Consider the following 7,751-nt stretch of genomic DNA (forward strand, 5'->3'; position numbering starts at 1 on the left):
AATCGCAGCAGGGTTTCTCTCTGTGTATTCAATAGGGAATGACTCCACCTCAACAAGTTCAGTGAAATGGGTAAATGTCCAGCAAGGCTAAGAAATATCCTCAAGCTTGAATTTTAAAGAAAGAAACTGAAGACTTAAAAGAGGAAAGAATGCAAGGTTCTAATTTCTCTTTGATCCTTAATTTTCTTTGTTCTGAGGCAATAGTTTCTTAAATTTGAATCATTCTCCATCATCAGTTCCTCATCTCTGACTCACATTTCTTGAATCTTGTCAAAGACAATAGACTGTGCATTGCTGGGGGAGAAGATGACACAGGGTCATTACTCTGCCAAATGGAAATAATGGGGGAAAGAAAGAGAAGAATTTGCAATATGATTCTTTCAGTCTTTCTGTATTTGCTACTTATTGGCATTTGGATTCTAGGAATTTTGTTTTGGGAGGACTATAATTATTCTATGGAGACTACTTGGGAGAGAAAGTTTTCTGTTATGTTTATGGAAGAAACTCAGTTATTTTTATAAAGCCTCTTCCTCAGTTCTTTATTTTCTTTCCAGGAAATATAGTTAACTAAAAGAAGATAAAGAGTTATCACTGAGGATTGAATTAAAACTTAGAAAAATATTTGTTAGTCTGCTTAAATTCATTTCTTCTTTTTTAGTATTTCTTTTAATTTTTTCTCCAAATTACAATTTGATATAATTTTCAATAACCATTTTCTGACATTGTGCATTCTATATTCTCTCCCTCCCTCAAACCATCTCCTCAAAAAGACAAGTAATATGATGCAGGTTGTACATATTATACATAATTTCATGTTTATCATATTGTGAAAGGAGCCACATATCACTTCCAATAAAGAAAAAATCATAGATGTTATGAAGTGAAGCATGCCATGCTTCAATCTGCATTTAGACTTAAAGTCTATCAAGTTTCTACTGGCTTTTGTAACATCTATAAATTACTTGGGAACATCAAAATCATGGAATAGTGTCTATTCTGCAATATGCTGGGGAAAAAGATCAGCATGCCCTAAAGAATGCCCACTCTTTCCCTTAGTATTATTTGAGTTCCATCATAATGTACATTCCAGAAGATTGACAATATATTTCTTGTGCTGAGTAAACAACTCATATTATCTAATCTCAAAAGACCTCCTCTCCCCTTTGTCTTGAAACATTGTGTAAGCCTTTTTCCTCCTGCATTTTCCCTGAGGATGGTGTGGGTCTATCAGACCTCCTCAAGCCGCATTAAAAAAAATTTAGCTCAAAGGAAATAAACAACTTTGTTATAAAGATGCATTATTATTTTTTGATTTTAAGATTGACAAACTCCACCACTTCCTTCTATGTTGGTGGATGGTCTTTTTTGTTAAGTTCCTTGGAGTTATCCTGGATCCTTGCATTATTGATAGTAGTTGTCATTCACAAATGATCATCTGATTATTGTACTTTATTGATGTTACCTTGTAAATGTTTTCCTTGTTTTTTTCATTCCATATTGCATTACTTCATGTCTTTCCAGGTTTTTGTTATTTTTTTATCATTTCTTATTGTAAAACAATATTCCATTATTATAATATACCACTTGTTCAGCCATTCCCCACTTAATGAATATCTCTTCAGGTAACATAACTTTGTCACCACAAAAGAACTGTTATTTCCTAATTTTTTTTAATTTTACCACTTCTTTTCTCTATTACCACTCCCTAATTACCGTAGTGGTATTTTAATTATTTTAAAAGTACAGTATTACAAAATAAAATTGCTATTTCTATCATAAAAGAATTATATGGATATTAGCAAATTCAACCTACCTTAAACTTCTAGGAAATAATTCAAACATTTAGGTCAAATGAAAATTTTTAAAAATATTTCAGAACAATTTAGTGCTAGTAGTTTAAAACTATAGTCCAGACAAGAATTTTTAAGGATATTAAAAACATAGTGGAAGTACTTTTCTCTCCCTTCTTAATAGTTTCTGGCCAAGTAGACTGGTAGTAAGGAGAAAAATGTGACTGTACATTCAAGAAAACCTGTTTCCAAGCCTGGTCCAAAATACACAAGCTATGTGACTTTGGACAAGTCATTTAACCTCTAATTTCCTTCAGGCAACATTTTAAGATCACAAATTAGAGAAGAATAATGAATTTCCATTTATGGAGTGAGATTCCACATTAATTTCCTACATTTCTCTGAAATGATTCAGATAGAAACAATATAAAAGAAAAAATGCTTCTAGAATATTATGGTTGTATTAAAAAGTAGCATTGTCACTATCCAAATATTTTGAACATGAATTAAATAGTTATCATGAATGAAATTCATTTATCTGCTTTTTAAGTATTTAGTGGTCACACTGAATACACCTTAGTCAAATATACAAAAACCAAGGCTTGGAAACTACATAAAAGTGTACTAATCTAATAAATGAAAGAAATATATCTTTTTTCTCTAAAATCTAATAAATGTATAATGAGAAATTGTGTATGCTCGCATAGTATTATATTTTGTGTGTATGTGTATGTGCATGCATGTATGTTTCTATGGGAATATATTAAATCATACAAATACATACATGTATGTCTGTAAATACATTTCTGTATATATACCCAAATCTCTGAGTAGATAGCTCACACACTGGTTAGAGTGCTACATTTGGAGTCAGTGAAAATCTTCCTGAGTTTAAGTTTGGCTTCAGACCATTGCTAACTGTGTGCTCCTGGACAAGGCATTTTCTTCTCTTTCTTCATCTGCAAAAGGAGCTAGAGAGGAAATGGCAAACTCCAGTATCTTTGCCAGGAAAACTTCAAATGGAGTAAAGAAGTCTGACATGACTAAACAACAGGCATATATTAATAGGAAACAATATAAAATATTTGTGTGTATATACACTCTCCCCCCTATCCGTTGCCTTAAAACCTTCATAAAGATTGGAAAGCCACGAATGTAAGAACAAATATATAAGATCATGAGACATTTTCCAGTAGATAAGAAATAAATGAATTTGAACACATATTTTTTCATGATAACAAATGATTAACATTGATATAAATTTACTAAATGATGTCTAGAAATTAGTAAATTACCATAATTGTCAAATAAAGAGTGGTAAGGGCTAGGCAATGGGGGTCACACAGCTGGGAAGTATCTAAGGCCAGGTTTAAAACTAGGACCTCTAGTCTCTAGTCTGGTTCTCAATCCAGTGAGCTACCCAGCTGCCCCTTTAAATAGTTGTTTTCATGTAGTGTCCCTCATTAAATTGCAAACACCATGTAAGTAGCAGTTTCAATTTTTTATATATACCAAAATGATTGTTACTTTCATGTTTAGTTGGGGCTTAATATTATTTTTCACTGTGATAGTTATTCAGTGTTCTGCAATGTTGCCTTGTGTCCATAAACAGAATTTATCAGAGGTTGGACTTGAACCCAGGTCAGCTTGACTCCAAAGCCAACACTGTCTATTACATCAGGATTCCTCAATTTTTTAGAAAATTGTACCAAAATAAATTGTCTGGGTTGTCGTTTTAGTAACAACCTACATTTGACAGTGGAAGTTAATACCCAAACAGTATAAAAAATATGTACTGAATTTAAAAAATTCAATTTTGGGGTTTCAATTATATTTCCTAGTTTATAAGCTTTATTTTCTATCTCACTCTTCATTTTCTCATTAAAAAACAAATGAAAATATTCTAATAATTCCTGCATGTTTCATAAAATTATGAGGATATGGATAATGATAGTCAACTGATGTTGTATTGATATAAATAAGCTATTCTTACTGTTACAAATGTATTTCAGTGTAATGAGTTTTTAATTTTCAACTCAAAACTTCTGCTTCTCCAACACTGTGGTTAATGTTATTTAATATTTTCTCAAACTAATTCATTCATCTGTAAAATATTTTTTCAGAGTTACCTTGAAAAAGTATACATATTTGCAAATGACTTTGAGGTACTCACTTAAAAAGATCTAACTATTTTATAGTCTTTATCACTTTCCCAAATGTCAAATTATAACTGTTTAAAAATGCTTTTTTAAATTGCCCAGAAAATAACTCCAAGAGTCTTTACATAGATATTTCAATCTAATAAATATATCTTTCTTAAACTGTGAAGCATAATCACAGTTTTTAGGCAATGATAATTACTGTACTATTGAACACTTTTAGGACTCAAGGAATAATAGATACCTCACAGGGTAAAGAGATGCTAATTATCGGTGGTGTTGAATAGGCTCTCCTTTTAACAAAAATATAGAGCCATCACAAAATGGACTTAAACATATATATGTAACAGGAAATGCTGATGTTGGGTATATTTTTAAAGCCTATAAAAGAAAAATAAGTGTTTAGGGAAATATGCTTACATTAAATAATTTTTAGATTCTTAAAGTCCAGAGAATTATTAGGTCACTACTGATTTTAGATACAAATATCATAAATATGTATAAAAATAAATTATAGTAATATTAAATGGTGTGCCCATGTTAAATATATAAAGTATTGATTGGCTACCTAATCTTTAAATGATTTAATAATGTCAATAGTTCCAATTGAATATAAAAGAATTTTAGCCAAGTTTATTAGTTTCATCTCATGTAAAAATGAAGTTTAATTTGTTAATTTGTTATTAAATTAATAATCATTGGAATTACTATTATAAAATAAACCCTATAATAGGACAATAATAGATTTTGTGAATAAATGTTATTTTGGTGTGTTTCCAAAACATAGGAAATTGCCTCTTTTACCAAAAAGCAAAATGTGTGGATTGAGTGAGGAAAGTGATTCTAACATTAGATTCTGAATAAGTATATATTGTTTCTTTCTTATCCAGGATTATTCTAGTGTTACATAATCAATGAGGCCAATATTTTTATTCCTATTATGAGGAATAATTTTATGCAGATATACCATAAGTAAATGGTAGAGATTAAGAAGAATACCATTGTTCTACCACCATTTAGTCAAACTTCTGTAAAATACTAATTTTTAAGTGACATTTTCAGAAATTCTTATGATTACTTTGATATTTTGTTTCAATTAAGAAACTATTATTTGAACAATTTGTTGGTTAGTCAAGAAACTTTTATTAAGTATTTACTACGTGTTAGGTCTGTGCTAGTAAACATTAGGGACAAAAAAGAAAGACAAAAAACATACCTAAAAGCGAGAAGTGGGTGCACACACACATATACATATGTGTACACACATATGTAGTTATACATATACATTATTTGAATACATATCTACATAATACCTGTGATAAATTAGAGTTCACCAACAAAGGGAAGGGCATTTGGAATGGCTTCTCATAAAAAGTAGGATATTTAAGTAAGATTTGAAGGAAGCCTGAGAAGCCAAGAAGTATGAAAGAGGAGTAACTTGATACCAGGTATAGGGGGCAACTAGAGAAAATACCTGTACTGCTTATACAGTGATGTCATGTGCTCTTTCTGTATTGATAGATCTAAAAGGTTATCATACTTGTTCCTCTTTTTATATCTAAGTCATGTATCCATTTTAAGCTTTTCTTCCTATATATGACATGGTGGTTTATACCCAATTTCTGTCAGACTCCTGCATCATTTTATTACAATTTTTGGCCAATAATGAATCCTTGTCTCAGTAGCTGGGACCCATGGGTTTATCAAATATTATTCGTTTAATTATTTTTGTTTACTTCAATATATACCTGTCTGGTCCAATGATTGACCTTTATATTTTTTAGCTATAATCAAATCATGTTAATTATTTTTGTTTTGTAGTATAGTTTGAGATCTGGTACTTCTAGGCCCTTTTTCCCTTTACTCCTTTTCCTACACCCTTTCTTCCCCTCCCTTCCCCTCCTTTTCCCTTCCTTTGTATTCCCCTCCCCTCCCCTTTCTTTTCCCATTATTTCCTTTAACATGTGAAGAGCTCTTGAAGAAAGTCCCCAGCAAGTTGAATGACCCTTCTATGGAGCATTTATGGGAGGGCATAGTCAAGCATTTCTCAGCGTTAGGCAACTTGTCAGCTGTAAGTCTGGATCAATGGCCTATAGCAGTGAGAAAGTACTGTTTGAAAGTACATTGAAAGTACTGTTTATTAATATAGCAAAGATACTGGAACCTCTTCTCACACTTGAGAGAGAAGATGATGAATTACAGGTAATCCAGCTGAACTTTCTCACCTCCCCCCCCCCCACAACTTTAACATAATGCCTCAAAGTAAATTTTGGAGTGATAGAGCCAACAAAAGGTCAGTGTGAGACATTTTTCCATCCTAAGAAAACTTAGGATTTTGGCAGGAAGTTTGTGACATTGAGATAGAAGCCTGTTCAGAGACAGTAAGGGGGTTGGACAACTGGTCAGAAAGAGATTGCGTGGAACCCTTTCCTGTGTACTGCTGGAACTGATTGGCAATCCTATTGACTATATGCAGTTTGGGGCTATATTTCTAAGACAGGGAAGTGTGTTAGCACTTGTGGTTGTAGGCGACCAGGGGCCCTTCCTGAGCAGAGACCACAGTACAGACTAGGAAAGCAGTGACCACACTTCTCCTAGAATCATACTACCTTGGAAGCATCAAAAACTTGCAGACTCCTAGAACTAGTTCTGAAAGTAATGGGATGAAAAAGCCTGAAGCTTGGGGCAGTGCCTTTCCACCTTGAGGTGAGCAGAGCCTAACTTTAACATAAAGTTCGAGGTCAAGAAATAGACCAAAAGAATAAGCAAAAACCACAAAAAGTACCTTAACATAAAAAACTACTACTGTAGTAGGGAAGATCAAGACACAAATTTCGAAGATGATAATAACATGAATAAAAATCCTAATTGACCCCACGGTCACAAGGATTCTTGGAAGAATTAAAGAAAGAGATGAGTAGTAAAGGAAAATTGGGAAAAGAAATAAGAATAATGCAAGAAAATAATGAAAAGAGAATTAATAGCTTGGAAAAAATATTGAATACTTTACAAAATTGGCCTAATGGTAAAAGGCACAAAAAATCACTGAAGAGAATTCCTAGAACAAATGAAAAAGAGATACAGAAATTCATGGAAGAAAAGAACTTCTTAAAAAAAAAAAACAGATTTAGGCAAATGGAAAAAGAGGCACAAAAAGTTCACTAAAGAAAGTAATTTCTAAAAAATTAGAATGGAGAGTCAATTAGGTGGCTTAGTGGACAAAGCACTGGTCCTGGAAACTAGAGGTTCTGAGTTCAATTCTAGCCTCAGATACTTGCTAATTCTGTGACTTTGGGCAAGTCACTTAATTCCCCTTGCCTAGCCCATATAACTTTTCTGCCTTGGAACTGATACTTAGTATTGATTCTAAGCCAGAAGGCAAGGGTTTTTAAAAAAAATAGAATTAGGCAGGTAGAAGTTTTTGATTCCTTGAGACATCAAGAAACAATAAAACAAAGTCAAATCATTAAAAAAAAGAAAAAGTGAAATATCTTTTTGGACAAATGACTGACTTGAAAAATAGGTCCAGGAGAGATAATAAGAATTACTGGATTATCTGAAAGACATGATTAAAGACAATGTAATAATTTCAAAAATTTCTACATAAAGTTTTTCTGATAAACTCCTCATTTCTTGTCTATAAACTGAGTATAGTACTGAGTCAAATTATAAAAATAAAAGCCATTCCCCAATTGACATAATGGTCTAAGGCAGTTTTCAGAAAAAAGAAATCAAAGCCATAAAATAGGTACACTAATGAATCATTGATGAAGTTGTGAACTTGTCCAACCATTCTGTTGAA

The sequence above is a fragment of the Monodelphis domestica genome, chromosome 8, assembly GCF_027887165.1.
Source record: "Monodelphis domestica isolate mMonDom1 chromosome 8, mMonDom1.pri, whole genome shotgun sequence".
In the NCBI taxonomy this organism is placed as follows: domain Eukaryota; kingdom Metazoa; phylum Chordata; class Mammalia; order Didelphimorphia; family Didelphidae; genus Monodelphis; species Monodelphis domestica.